Below are 16,295 nucleotides of genomic sequence, written 5' to 3'. Positions count from 1 at the left end.
CGGCTAGGGAGCTGTAGTTGATAGATGGTAGCATGGAAGCTACTGGTTGCGGCTTGGGAAGCCGAATGGAGATGGCGGTAGCAGGATTGCTGGACACAGCAGGTTTTCAGATAGAACTGGTCTAGGAACCAGCAGAAGCCTGGGATACTCTTGTACTCAGAGGTACAGCTATAGCATAAGCTGTACACCACAGAACATAATGAGATGTTCAGGCTCAGAATGCTATCAGGGGAGGATATATATACCCTGGGTCTGGCAGCAATTGGAGGATACGGACAGGTGGTCTGGCAGTAGTATTCTGAGTGGTGGAAGGCATAACATGCAGAGGGAGTAATCATCTCTGCAGCCCTTGAGAATCAGGACCAAACCTGTGATTCCAATTAAGACTAGCAATGCTCACAGACAGAGGAGAGTCCTGGTGGCTAATCACTGTGGGAAGGAGAGCAGTCTGCACACACAGAAATGTTACCACCAGCATGATTCAGAGCAGATCTCCCAGGTGAATTACAAACACAGATCCATGGAGCAGCTGGCAGAGGTAAGTCTCAAAGCAAAGGTAAAAACTAGCCAGGGTTGTGACATTGGTATCCTGCCTCCGGATGTAAGGCATCACCTTCCAATTCCTGAAGGTGATGTCACCCATCCGCAAAAAATTCCAGTAGTTATCCGATTTGTTCTCCCTAATCTCCATAAGCAGTGGCATGTGAAAGAGAGAGAGAGAATCATTCCACAGCAGCCACTCCTTTGTCCAACATGAGCGAACCCTGCTCTGATTCTGGGACCTCTCCCTATCAGCTAACATCACACAACTCCAGCATACTGTATGCATCACTCAATAGTGAAAGGGATTTATCACAAGAGAAACTTAAGGCAAGCCAAGAACAAACCAGAGCAAATTAGTAATGTACATATAAAAAATGTAGAACACCGCACAAATTCTATTCGACAACCACCCTATAAACATACTATCATTATTTATTATCCAGAAATGTATATATGGGTGGTGTGCTACCAACTACCGTTATACATAGATACAAAAAGGAAAAAGAAAAAGAGGTAGTATATTGGTGCACAAGTCGATTGGTTACAAATTACTTAAAACATAACTTTTATTAGATATGTATTATAATATATATCACCCCTCTAGGGAAATAAAGCAGCAAAGTATTAAAATATATAGAGAAAGAAGAAATTAGAATTAAAATTAAACTGAGGGTCTTCTCTTTAATGGGTTTATTAATCAATATCCTCTAGTGAGGAGATCAAATATCTCATCTGTGATCGGATATAGTTTAAAATTATACGTCTGTTATTGATCCATATCTAGGATCTCCTATGTTAACTCCCACAGTATATAATTTGTATAATCTATAAAATTTGTAGATTATACTCCAAATGTTGCAGATTCAGCTGCTTCTATAATATCGGCACCTTCACATCAATTAACATTTACAAATTGTATTCAAAACATCGATGTTATGCCGATTAAATCATTGGTCCAATTATCGCTATACTAATGTTTGGGTTGCCTCTATAAATAGGCAAATAGATCCCTGATGTTGCGCAACGCTTGTGCGTCGATTAATACCTGCAGATTATATTACTGCAGTAAAAAAAAACACTACAGCCACTTTATCATAAATTTTGATGAATAACAGTATTCAATTTGAATCTCAATATTACAGATTCAGTTGTTGAAATATCAGCAGCTTTGTATCTTATATAGTATCAGCCGTTTACTATCAATTATCATTTGAGAGTTGTATCGCTGGAATCAAAAAATCGATGTTATACCCATTAAATCATTGGTCCAATCATCACTTTATTGGTATTAAGATTACCTTTATGTATAGGCGAATACGTCCCTGATATTTAAATATCTTTATAGAGCTGCTTCTATACTATCTGCAACTTTAACATTTACAGGTTATATTGCCAGATTCAAAACATCAATGTTATACCGAATATATCAATGAACCACTCATCACTATACTGATATTATGGTTGCCTCTGTATGTAGGCAAATAGATCCCTAAAAATGAGCAACATTGATACATCGATTCATCTCTGCAGATTATGTTGCTGCAGTTAAAAAAAAAAAAAAAAAGACTACAGCCACTTTGTCATAAGTCACGACAATTGGCAGTGTTTGGTTTGGATCCAATTGTAGCAGATTCAGTTGCTTTTAAAGTATCAGCAACTTTGTATCTTCTATAATATCCGCAACTGAGAAAACGATGTTGTGCCCATTAAATCATTAATCCAAATGTTGCTTTGTTTTTATTTAAGTTGTCTTTGTATATAGATGAATGTGTCTCTGATATTTAGATATCTTTTTAAATAAAGTTTTTACATCGATCAATACCTGCAAATTATCTTACTGTGGTCAAAAACATCGATGTCACACACCAGGTACTGATAGCAGTCTAATAAGCTATCATGTTAGATTACCTGCATATTAAAGCAGAAATCCATCAATATGTTACTTCTATGTAGCAATATTGAATTTCCTTTGTGTGTCAATGGAATCAATTATCTTACTGTGGTCAAAAACATTGATGTCACACCAGGTATTGATAGCAGTCCAATAAGCTATCATTTTAGATTACCTGCACGTTTAAGCGGAAATCCATCAGTATGTTATTTCTATGTAGCGATATTGAGTTGCCTTTATGTCTCAGTGTATATTCATTATTATCTTTATCATATATTAACACAAACAGACAATACAAGTATTAATGTCCCTTAATGTCTCATACATATGAAATCTCCGATCACAGATGGAGTTAATTGCAGTCACATTCGCTGCTTTAATGCATCTGTTGTACTAACAATGAATGCTATATTGATTGCAATACATAAGCCTACGATCACAGATAGGGTTAATTGCAGTCACATTCGCTGCTTTAATGCATCTGTTGTACTGACAATGAATGCTATATTGATTGCAATACATAGAAAGTCTACGATCACAGATAGGGTTAATTGCAGTCAAATTCGCTGCTATGCATCTGTTGTACTGACAATGAATGCTATATTGTTGCAATACATAGAAAGTATACGATCACAGATGGGGTTAATTGCAGTCACATTCGCTGCTATAATGCATCTGTTGTACTGACATTGAATGCTATATTAATTGCAATACATAGAGAATCTGTGATCACAGATGGAGTTAGTTGCAGTCACATTCACTGCTATAATGCATCTGTTGTACTAACAATGAATGCTATATTGATTGCAATTGTTTGGTTGGTCATTTGTTGAACATATTAAGATATAACCCAGCGTGCATCTAATAGTGAAGCCATAATAGGCATAATATCTTTGCATGGTCAAAAACATTGATGGTATTGATAGCAGTCCAATAAGCTATCATTTTAGATTACCTGCACGTTTAAGCGGAAATCCATCAGTATGTTATTTCTATGTAGCGATATTGAGTTGCCTTTATGTCTCAGTGTATATTCATTATTATCTTTGTCATATATTAACACAAACAGACAATACAAGTATTAATGTCCCTTAATGTCTCATATACATAGGAAATCTCCGATCACAGATGGAGTTAATTGCAGTCACATTCGCTGCTATAATGCATCTGTTGTACTGACAATGAATGCTATATTGATTGCAATACATAGAAAGTCTACGATCACAGATGGGGTTAATTGCAGTCACATTCGCTGCTTTAATGCATCTGTTGTACTGACATTGAATGCTATATTAATTGCAATACATAGAGAATCTGCGATCACAGATGGAATTAGCTGCAGTCACATTCGCTGCTATAATGCATCTGTTGTACTGACAATGAATGCTATATTGATTGCAATTGTTTGGTTGGTCATTTGTTGAACATATTAAGATATAACCCAGCGTGCATCTAATAGTGAAGCCATAATAGGCATAATATCTTTGCACGCACAGAGAGACCCTCAGAGAGGTCCGATGCGCATTTCGCTAGTGGCTTTTTCAAAGGATCAACGAGATGGGCATGTCTCAGGGGTTTAAATACCCTTACCTATTCCTTTCCGGCCAATCGGCGCTCTGCAAAAACGGAGATTGTGAGGCAGGAATAAACATTGCTTGCCGATTCATTCATCAGGCCTAAGCAATAGAGTGTGTGAGTCATGATTCTATTAAGATGAGCCTATGGATTTAACACCGCTCATCCATCCATTGTATGAAATAAGGAATTTATATGATGTTATTATAGAATTAGCAATCCATTATGCCAGACAATATAGTATTAGTGAAGATATTGTTCCCAATATGAACTAATCATATTACACTCATTACCCAAAGAATAACCTCCTACAATTAATGCCTAATATTTATTCATTTATTGGTTTGTACTCATAAGTGTGTGTGTATATGTGTAAACATACTTATCTTAGGTGCCTAATGTGTGTTAAGAAAAAAAAAAAAAAACCTGTGAAAGTGCAAGGATTATATTAAGAGAGAGAATAAAAGAAATAACGTATGACTCATAGTGGTGACAAATGATACATAAATATACTAATTAAAAATCATAAAGTGAAACTCCTAATTAAATATATACCAAATCAATTAATGGGTGTTTTATTTATCTATACAATTATGAATAAAGATAAATAAAAAAAAAAAAAAAGAATAAATAGAAAAATACCAATAGGAATAAAAATATTAACCCCTAGTGCATAGTGAGATAGATATAAATGTGATACCCTCATTAGGATAATATTTAATTTGACAAGGCATTACTGATATTGTCACGGGATACCCTTTCTTGTTTAAAACCAAGATTATAGATCCAGAGTTGATTATCCAAAATTAATTCACAGGAAGGCAGAATAATTGTTCCTCTCTTTCAAACCCCAAGGATGAACACTTCCCATCAAAAATATGAGCCTAATACTGTTAGAACATGCAGGTAATATTCGTAATGCAGATGCAGATCAAAAAAAGTTAGGAGAGAGGGACTGCTATGGGGACAGCGTGCGTACCGACCTATGCTAATTTATACATGGGTTGGTGGGAAATGGAACACGTCTTCACGGAAATTAACGAACATCATACCCAGCATGTCCTTCTTTGGCTATGCTATATAGATGACCTCTTCATTATATGGGATGGAGAAAAAGAAAAATTTGAGGAGTATATATCCATCCTTAACTTGAATACCTTGAATTTAAGACTGACGATGGAAATTAGCCAAAGGACAGTGAATTTTTTGGATCTATCCATATCTGTCAAAGAAGATGGTCATCTTATCACTGACATGTATAGAAAACCAACAGCCACAAACAGTATCCTACATGCTACAAGTTCCCACCCAAGATCAGTTATTATGGGTATACCAAAAGAGGAATTCTTAAGAACTCATAGGAATTGTGGTGAGGAAGAAACCTTCAAATTGAGAGCTAAAGAACTAGACAAGAGGCTAAGGGCAAGAGGATATAGCAAAAGATCCACACAAAAAGCCTTACACTTAGCCCAAGCGCAAAAAAGAGAGGTGTTAATTCATCCTAAGTCCAATTCAAGGACAAGGAAACAGGAACAACAACCAATAAGATTTATTGGCACATTTTGTCAGGAGAACCAACAAATCAGAGAGATTATTCAACGTCATTGGCATGTTTTGAAGGCAGATTCTGATCTAGCCACCTTCATTGGAGACAGAGTACAAATTTGCTGGAGAAGATCCAGAAATTTGAGAGACTCTTTGGTACACAGCCATTTTAGATCAGAACAAACCACTGGAATAAAAACAAAGGGTTTTTTTTAGTTGCGGACACTGTAAGGCATGTCAGCATATGGTCAACACAAAACAATTTTCAGATAAGTATAATCACATGTGGCAAATTAAAGAGTTTCTCAACTGTAACTCAAGGAACGTCATATATTGTTTGATGTGTCCTTGTAATCTCCGATATATCGGCATGACTAGCAGACCTTTTAAACAAAGACTGTTAGAACATGCAGGTAATATTCGTAATGCAGATGCAGATCAAAAAAAGTTTAAAACATTAACCACAGTAGCCAAGCATTTTTTACTTTACCATCAAAGTAATCCTCGTCTATTGAAGGCATTTATAATGGAAAAAATTAAAACTGACAATAGGGGAGGAGAGATGACTAAACAACTTCTCAAAAGAGAAGCACGGCTCATATTTTTGATTGGAAGTGTTCATCCCTGGGGTTTGAATGAGAGGAACAATTATTCTGCCTTCCTGTGAATTAATTTTGGATAATCAACTCTGGATATATAATCTTGGTTTTAAAAAAGAAAGGGTATCCCGTGACAATATCAGTAATGCCTTGTCAAATTAAATATTATCCTAATGAGGGTATCACATTTATATCTATCTCACTATGCACTAGGGGTTAATATTTTTATTCCTATTGGTATTTTTCTATTTATTCTTTTTTTTTTATTATTATTTATTTATTTATTTATTTATTTTTTTATTCATAATTGTATAGATAAATAAATCACCCATTAATTTATTTGGTATATATTTAATTAGGAGTTTCACTTTATGATTTTTAATTAGTATATGTATGTATCATTTGTCACCACTATGAGAGTCATACGTTATTTCTTTTATTGTCTCTCTTAATATAATCTTTGCACTTTCACAGGTTTTTTTTTTTTTTTCTTAACACACATTAGGCACCTAAGATAAGTATGTTTACACATATACACACACACTTATGAGTACAAACCAATAAATGAATAAATATTAGGCATAATTGTAGGAGGTTATTCTTTGGGTAATGAGTGTAATATGATTAGTTCATATTGGGAACAATATCTTCACTAATACTATATTGTCTGGCATAATGGATTGCTAATTCTATAATAACATCATATAAATTCCTTATTTCATACAATGGATGGATGAGCGGTATTAAATCCATAGGCTCATCTTAATAGAATCATCACTTCCACACTCTATTGCTTTGGCCTGATGAATGAATTGGCAAGCAATGTTTATTCCTGCCTCACAATCTCCATTTTTGCGGAGCACCGATTGGCCGGAAAGGAATAGGTAAGGGTATTTAAACCCCAGAGACATACCCATCGGGTTGATCCTTTGAAAAAGCCACTAGTGAAATGCGCATAGGACCTCTCTGAGGGTCTCTCTGTGCATGCAAAGATATTATGCCTATTATGGCTTCACTATTAGATGCACGCTGGGTTATATCTTAATATGTTCAACAAATGACCAACCAAACAATTGCAATCAATATAGCATTCATTGTCAGTACAACAGATGCATTATAGCAGTGAATGTGACTGCAACTAACTCCATCTGTGATCACAGATTCTCTATGTATTGCAATTAATATAGCATTCAATGTCAGTACAACAGATGCATTATAGCAGCGAATGTGACTGCAATTAACCCCATCTGTGATCGTATACTTTCTATGTATTGCAACAATATAGCATTCATTGTCAGTACAACAGATGCATAGCAGCGAATTTGACTGCAATTAACCCTATCTGTGATCGTAGACTTTCTATGTATTGCAATCAATATAGCATTCATTGTCAGTACAACAGATGCATTAAAGCAGCGAATGTGACTGCAATTAACCCTATCTGTGATCGTAGGCTTATGTATTGCAATCAATATAGCATTCATTGTTAGTACAACAGATGCATTAAAGCAGCGAATGTGACTGCAATTAACTCCATCTGTGATCGGAGATTTCATATGTATGAGACATTAAGGGACATTAATACTTGTATTGTCTGTTTGCGTTAATATATGATAAAGATAATAATGAATATACACTGAGACATAAAGGCAACTCAATATCGCTACATAGAAATAACATACTGATGGATTTCCGCTTAAACGTGCAGGTAATCTAAAATGATAGCTTATTGGACTGCTATCAATACCTGGTGTGACGACATTGTTTTTGACCACAGTAAGATAATTGATTCCATTGACACACAAAGGAAATTCAATATTGCTACATAGAAGTAACATATTGATGGATTTCTGCTTTAATATGCAGGTAACCTAACATGATAGCTTATTAGACTGCTGTCAGTACCTGGTGTGTGACATCGATGTTTTTGACCACAGCAAGATAATTTGCAGGTATTGATCGATGTAAAAACTTTATTTAAAAAGATATCTAAATATCAGAGACACATTCAACTATATACAAAGACAACTTAAATACCAACAAAGCAACATTTGGATTAATGATTTAATGGGCACAACATCGTTTTTTCAGTTGCAGATATTATAGAAGATACAAAGTTGCTGATACTTTAAAAGCAACTGAATCTGCTACAATTGGATCCAAACCAAACACTGCCAATTGTCGTGACTTATGACAAAGTGGCTGTAGTCTTTTTTTTTTTTTTTTTAACTGCAGCAACATAATCTGCAGAGATGAATCGATGTATCAATGTTGCTCATTTTTAGGGATCTATTTGCCTACATACAGAGGCAACCTTAATATCAGTATAGTGATGAGTGGTTCATTGATATATTCGGTATAACATCGATGTTTTGAATCTGGCAATATAACCTGTAAATGTTAAAGTTGCAGATAGTATAGAAGCAGCTCTATAAAGATATTTAAATATCAGGGACGTATTCGCCTATACATAAAGGTAATCTTAATACCAATAAAGTGATGATTGGACCAATGATTTAATGGGTATAACATCGATTTTTTGATTCCAGCGATACAACTCTCAAATGATAATTGATAGTAAACGGCTGATACTATATAAGATACAAAGCTGCTGATATTTCAACAACTGAATCTATAATATTGAGATTCAAATTGAATACTGTTATTCATTGAGATTTATGATAAAGTGGCTGTAGTGTTTTTTTTTTTTTTTTTTACTGCAGTTATATAATCTGCAGGTATTAATCGACGTACAAGCGTTGCGCAACATCAGGGATCTATTTGCCTATTTATAGAGGCAACCCAAACATTAGTATAGCGATAATTGGACCAATGATTTAATCGGCATAACATCGATGTTTTGAATACAATTTGTAAATGTTAATTGATATGAAGGTGCCGATATTATAGAAGCAGCTGAATCTGCAACATTTGGAGTATAATCTACAAATTTTATAGATTATACAAATTATATACTGTGGGAGATCACATAGGAGATCCAAGATATGGATCAATAACAGACGTATAATTTAAACTATATCCGATCACAGATGAGATATTTGATCTCCTCACTAGAGGATATTGATTAATAAACCCATTAAAGAGAAGACCCTCAGTTTAATTTTAATTGTAATTTCTTCTTTCTCTATATATTTTAATACTTTGCTGCTTTATTTCCCTAGAGGGGTGATATATATTATAATACATATCTAATAAAAGTTATGTTTTAAGTAATTTGTAACCAATCGACTTGTGCACCGATATACTACCTCTTTTTCTTTTTCCTTGTGGCAAATTAGTAATGCAACAGCATTCAGCAGGTATAAACCTAACCAAACTAGCCACAGAGCATAAATGCTGCTGCCTATTTAACCCCTCCTGAAAGTCCTGCCTACCCCTCCTGAAACACCACCCTAGTATACACCCAATGCATCCATCAGATTTGAACTTTTATCTTCTTGAAGGTGCTAGTTAAATGTTAAGTAGAATCTGAATGATTGCTATGGGAAACATCTCCACTTCCAAAAACTGTCACTTTAGTAAATTTACCCCTGAGGATGTTTTATGCTGAGACTTGTCCATTATCTGCCACCAGTATTCTGTGATGCAGTTTTCCTAGTCTGTACCGGGGCACAATACAATGACCTCCTGTGGGTAAATAACTGTCCTGCTATGCAGACACACAGAGGGTCAATCCAATTAGCACCAGCGAGAAAGTCGCTGCAATGGCCGTACTTTACTGCAGCCTGGATTCACAGAATTTTGCTTACAGCCCCATAGGGTTCCAAGCAAAATTCAGTTAATTTGGGCTCGGAGTAGGTATCGAAGGGAGCGAGGGGCTGGTCCATTGCTGGCATTGTAATGGCAACCCACACCCTTCGCACATAATAGGATTGACTCCACAATCAGGGCCATTTTTAGAGAGGAGGGTTCTGTGTACAGTCTCTGTCATGGGCCCCCTCCTCTCCATCCGGCTGTCAGCAGTACACTAAGCGGTGCACAGCCAGTGCCGTACTTATAGACTCTGGGCACTAGAGTATGCCCAGAGTCTATAGCGCAGGTCACCGGGAAAATGGCTGCAGCGCCCATTTTCTCTATACTGCACATGCACAAACAACGGGAAAATGGTTGCCGCCTTTTTCACAGGCGCAGACACCGGAGCCGACGTGAGACTCCGGAGAGGTAAATATAATATGAGTGCAGGGTGTGCGGTGCGGGCCCCCCTGGACCCACACCCTGCAACCATTATAGATACGCCTCTGCCCACAATGTTCCCAATTTTGCTGCCTTGATCCCTTCCTCATTGATATTTTGAGCAACTTCCCACCGCTGCCTAATGTAGTGTACTAATCTGACTGCCCGACTCCTCAATGTAACAACACAACATGATAACAATGTAACTGAGAGACACCCAGCATCTGAGAATCATCTCCTGTAATACTGACCTGATGTCATTACCACGTTTCCTTTACAAGGGCTGATGCTTCACAATATTCTCTCTGTCTCTGCTGTTAGCAGTGAGTGTGCCTGAGGGACTGTGTGTGTAGTAGTCATAGGATCTGGGCTGGGTTGGGCTGAATCAGGGGGTGGGGGTTCTTCTAAGTTTTGTTTTCCTGAAAGTGACAGACTGAAACAAACACTTTTATCATCAGGTCAGGGTATGTTCACATATATAGAATTCACAGCAAAAGCACATATTGTATATACAGTATAATAAAATAAATATACTTAACAGATTTTATTTCCATTGTGTATCTGTATGTATGTCAAGTGTATACTGTATGTAGTATATAATACATGTCTTGCATGGGGGTTGGGGATGTTTCTGTCGACACTCATCATGTTGACATAGTCGTAATGTCGGCATGCTTGTCATGTCTGCTTTGACCATTTTGACATTCACCCTGTCGACACTGATGAAATGTCGACATGTTTAGAATGTTGACAAAACTGTATTAGGGTCCATACACTTCTAATTCTTCTAGATCTCTCTGCTGCTTTTGACACTGTTGACCACTCTCTTCTCGTACAAACATTACAATCCCTAGGTCTTAAGGACACAGCCCTTTCTTGGTTCTCTTCCTACCTATCTGATTGCTCTTTTTCTGTTCGTTTTTCTGATTCTGCCTCCTCTTCGCTACCTCTATCAGTTGGAGTACCGCAAGGCTCTGTCTTAGGTCCTTTGCTATTCTCAATCTATACCACCTCTCTTGGCAAACTAATCCGCTCTTTTGGATTTCAGTACCATCTGTATGCGGATGATACTCAAATCTACCTATCCTCTCCAGATTTATCACCATCTGTATTGGTCCGTGTCACTGAATGTATTTCTGCCATTGCATCTTGGATGTCATCTCGCTACCTGAAACTTAATATTTCTAAAACAGAATTAATTATATTTCCACCGGCCAATAACAGTTACCAATCTGATCTCTTTATCACTGTTGATAACTCAACAATCCACCCCACCCCACAAGCTCGTTGCCTTGGTGTCATCCTTGATTCTGAATTGTCCTTTGTTCCCCACATTCAATCTGTCTCAAAATCATGTTACATACATCTAAAAAACATATACAAAATTCGACCATATCTCACACAAGACACTGCAAAAACTGTAATCCATGCACTCATTATTTCCCGCATTGACTATTGCAATAGTCTCCTTACTGGTCTTCCCAAAAACAGGCTATCGCCATTACAATCCATTATGAATGCAGCTGCGAGGCTTATCTTCCTTGCCAAACGTTCATCGTCTGCTGCCCCGCTCTGTCAGTCCCTCCATTGGTTGCTGGTTTTCTACCGTATTCAATACAAAATACTGTTACTTACACATAAGGCCATTAACCGAATTACACCAACATACATCTCTTCACTCATCTCAAAATATCTCCCAACCCGACCTCTCCGCTCAGCGCAAGAACTGCGTCTCTCATCCCCGCGCATTACTTGCTCCCATTTACGGTTACAGGACTTTCTTCAGGCTGCACCCACTCTATGGAATGCCTTACCACACACAATAAGACTTACCTCTACTCTTCAATCCTTCAAGCATTCCCTGAAAACTCACCTCTTCAGACAAGCTTATCAGATTCCAGAACCGACCACATAACCTTCATAGCTTCCATGTCTTATCACATCCCCTCTCACAGTCCACACATTACCTCACATATTGTCTTTCTTTCACATAGTCCTGACATTTTGCCGACATTCCTGTGTGACTGGATCAAGCAGCCCACCAAGAAACTCTGCATTCTGGCCAGACCAAATTGCAATATATATAGCACCTATCCTTGTGTATCAATGCCTGTTTCCCTATAGATTGTAAGCTTGCAAGCAGGGCCTTCTTACCTCTATGTCTGTCTGTTATTACCCTGTTTTGTTCTATCAATGTTCCCAATTGTAAAGCGCAACGGAATATGCTGCGCTATATAAGAAACTGTTAATAATAATAATAATACACCTACATGACCAGCATATGATCAGATCAATCTTAAGTTTTCCCTACGATTCTCCCGGAGCTCCCTGGCAGTCCCTGCAGCATGTTTGTGGTTTTTCTAGCACAGGATCAGTCGTAAGATCGATCCTTTGTCTCACAGGCTCATCAGGGAAACAGTCATTGAAATGACTTGAAATGCCACATGATGGATTGCATGAACAAAAAAAATGGCACGATCCTCATACGGATACGATTGGCAAGATGTGCTGCACATATGATGAGAAGACACGATGGTACGAACAGCGGGAGCGCGCATCGGATCGTAAGTTACTAAAAAAACACACGATTTTCACAAGATCCATCTTATGATTGTGTGAAAATCGTGTAATCATCCAGAAATCGCGTAGGTGTATGGGGGCCTTGTGTCCTGACACTGCAATGACTCACCTGGTAACGGCTCCGGCCATGCAGCAGTGTCTTCGCCGTCCGGCGGTCCGTTGATCCTTCTAAACCTCAGCCTATCCCTCCCCTCTCACAACCTAACCCTAATGTCATCATTCAGCAGAATGTAGACATTCACATCTGTTGACACTGTGGTGTTGACATTACGGTTGTCAACATTTTGAGTGTCAGCATGGTGACTGCATCTCCTTACGCGTAACCAGTGTCCGGACTCCTGTGCATACGCAGCCTTCAGACCACGTATGCCCGGCTGCCATTTCCTCCTGGTAAAATTTATGAGGTGTAGCCCATAGGCTACAGCAGCACAGTGGCATCTTCAGATGGCGGAAGCTGCCCCGACCACACTCGCTTCGCATTCCAGAGCTTGATAAATCTGACAGTATCGCATCCCCCATAGAAACCTATGGTGGTTGTGGCCACTGTCGGAAATGGAGGGTCCGCAGCAGATATCTCCAACATCTGCAGCGATCACTCCATAATACATCTGAGGGATACTAAATATTTGCAGGTTTCCTCTCGAAAATGGGTGTTTTCAGGCATATATGCTGCAAATATTTCATAATAAATTGGCTCCTAAGAAAGTTTGGGCTTCTTGATGAGTTGAATTTTATGGCCAGTTCCATGAGTGTGAAGTGAGAAAGTCCTTAATGGGCACATAAATAGGGATAATGTGCACACCTGCCCCAATGCAGACTTACACAACTCTGACACTTCTTCCTGCTGGCATCTGGAGAGGGGAGATAGGGGCGGGAAGGGGTGTGTGATTGCGACCAGAGTACGGACGTGTTTACAAAAGAGATGTGCACCGACCCCCGTGTTTTGGATGTGGATCTCCCCTGGTTTTAGATCAGGATTGGTTTTGCCAAAACCTCACCTCGGTGTTTTGTTTTCATGTTTTGGTTTTGGATCTGGATTTTTTCTTAAAAAATAAAAAAAACTGCTAAAATCATATAAAATTGGCATTTTTTTGTTCCTACAGTATTAATAACCTCAATAAAATGTATTTTCACTCATTTCCAGTCAATTTTGACCACCTCACAGCTCACAATATTTATTTTTTTCATCTAGTTAAAGGGCCAAACGTTTGCATCCAGCTTGCTGGTTCAAAACTGATTTATATAATTATTAATAGAGTTGAGGACTGTGCAAAGATGATGGTTGGGACACCCTTGAGGATTAAAGTATCGATAGTTGATAGTTGGTGCAGCCCCTGGCTGTAAAAATTTATAATAAATTAATTAAAAAACAATTCATTGGTGCAACCCCTGCCTGTAACATTAATAATAAATACATGAAAAGACAATTAATTGGTGCAGCCCTGGGATTAATAATTAATTATAATTTAATTAAAAAAGTAAAAAATAATTCATTGGGTGCAGCCCCTGGCTGAATAATTAATATACACAAATTCATTGGTGCAGCCCCTGGCTGTAAAATTGATAATGCATTAATTTAAAAACAAATCATTGGTTCCTAAACCAACCATAACATTCATTTAAAATGTCAGGCAGCAATGCCCCAACCAGCAAATAATGGAAAGGAAAAAGGTGCAAGATGGAATAGTCCTTGGGCCCTCCCACCCACCCTTATGTTGTATACAAAACAGGACAATAACAGTTTAACAAACCATTCATTTCAGCGACAAGGACTGCCAATTGTGGCTGAAATGATTGGTTTGTTTGGACCCCCATCAAACAAGCTGCCAATGTACACTGGACATGGAAATGAAAATGATCCCATACACAAACTGGCTTTACATTACAAGTTGTCGTCCTCATCATTCCCATCAGTGTGTACATCCTCTTCTTCACACAATATTAATTTGTCCCCGCTGGAATCCACCATAGGCGCCTCTGTAATTTTTTTATGTAATTGTTGGTAGAGGTCTTCCTCGTGGAATTTGTAATTAATTTTAATGAACATCGTCTTTTCCACATTTTGAGGAAGTAACCTCCTACGCCGATCACTGACAAGGTTGCCAGCTGCACTGAAAACTCTTTCGGAGTACATACTGGAGGGTGGGCAATGTAAGTAATGCAAAGCCAGTTTGTGTATGGGCCTCCAAATTGCCTCTTTTTCCTGCCAGTACTGAAAGGGACTGTCTGATATGCCTATAAGGATGTGTGGCAGTATCACCAGAGGTGGCACTGATGAGCAGCAGATTCTGTGTGGGGCAGGGGAGATCCAAACAGACTAGAAAAGCATTGTGGGAAGATGCCTAATTGCTGCCTTGTGGATAGAGCTCAGGTGTGGGCTGATGTGAAGGCAGACCAGTCAGGCTGCTGTGGGAAACAGTCCATGTGGGATTGTGGCGGCAGAGAACCCAGTGAAGCTGAGCGAGCCATTGGGGGCCAGGAGGCTGGTGTCTGGACCTTGCAGGAGGCAAGGGGGACCATAAACTCTCAGACTGAGTGACATTGAGGCAGCTAAGCTGCAGGCTGAGGAAGCCAGAGCCTCTGTATACCTGGAGGATACAGGGAAGGCACAGAGACTGTGTTTGTAAGCTGAGGAAGCTATACCAGGCCAGGTCCAGTCCTGCATGTGGCAGGAAGGACCACCATCTCAGAGACTATGTTGGCAGACTAGCTGCTCCCTTATAGAGAGGGTTGAAGTGAGCTAGTGCCCTAAACAAGGGCTAGGTTTGTTTTTTTTTTTCTGTTTCCTGATTTGTTAGGCTGGAAGTAAAGCATCATCTTGTTTATTTTCACCAGAAAGCTGTGTGTGGACCCTCATTAAGCACCTAAACACTACACCCCTTCACCCTCTACCGAGCTAATTAACCCCAAGACATCACAATATGGTGGAGAATGCGGGCTAAATGATTCTACGCAAAAGATCTGTTATGCAGAAAATGTGGAATACAATTGGAAGTATGGATGCTTGTTGCACTGAGGCTCACTGCACCTGCATAGTGGACTCAACTGTGCAAAGCTCATCAGGGTGGTGAGTGAAGTTTTGTTTAAACAAAAATTGTCTGCAAATGTGCACTATTGCTGCATGTATATTGTCTGTTAAATGAAATGTGCACTTTTCCTCAGCATTGGAGGGGTTAAAATAAGTTGTGTAGTTTAAAGTTCTGTTGAAATCCTCAAGCTCATTAAGACAAGGTGTGTCTAATTATCTGGTCTGGACATTTATTTTGCAAAGAACAGAGCAAGTGCTGTGTTGATTTCTGGACATTGTAGTTCCACAGAAAAGAAAGCATGTGCTGTGTTATATTATGCTGTACAAGTGAAAAGTGCAA

The 16,295-nt window shown here is 38.4% G+C and overlaps 1 long non-coding RNA gene across 1 annotated transcript in view; it reads right to left on the bottom strand.

Annotated features, from left to right (window-relative positions):
- LOC148514819 (uncharacterized) overlaps positions 1-10,681 on the bottom strand; it is a 30,122-nt gene extending 19,441 nt beyond the window's left edge. Inside the window, exon 1 of the long non-coding RNA XR_015879455.1 lies at positions 10,599-10,681. This is a non-coding gene — a long non-coding RNA (uncharacterized LOC148514819). The remainder of the gene's footprint in view (positions 1-10,598) is intronic.
- Positions 10,682-16,295: the final 5,614 nt, after the last annotated feature.

Source organism: Taudactylus pleione, unplaced genomic scaffold, assembly GCF_031769625.1.
Source record: "Taudactylus pleione unplaced genomic scaffold, aTauple2 ptg000258l, whole genome shotgun sequence".
Lineage (NCBI taxonomy): Eukaryota > Metazoa > Chordata > Amphibia > Anura > Myobatrachidae > Taudactylus > Taudactylus pleione.
The sequence above is the reverse complement of the archived record's forward strand: the minus strand, read 5'-3'. Positions and strand labels throughout refer to the sequence as shown.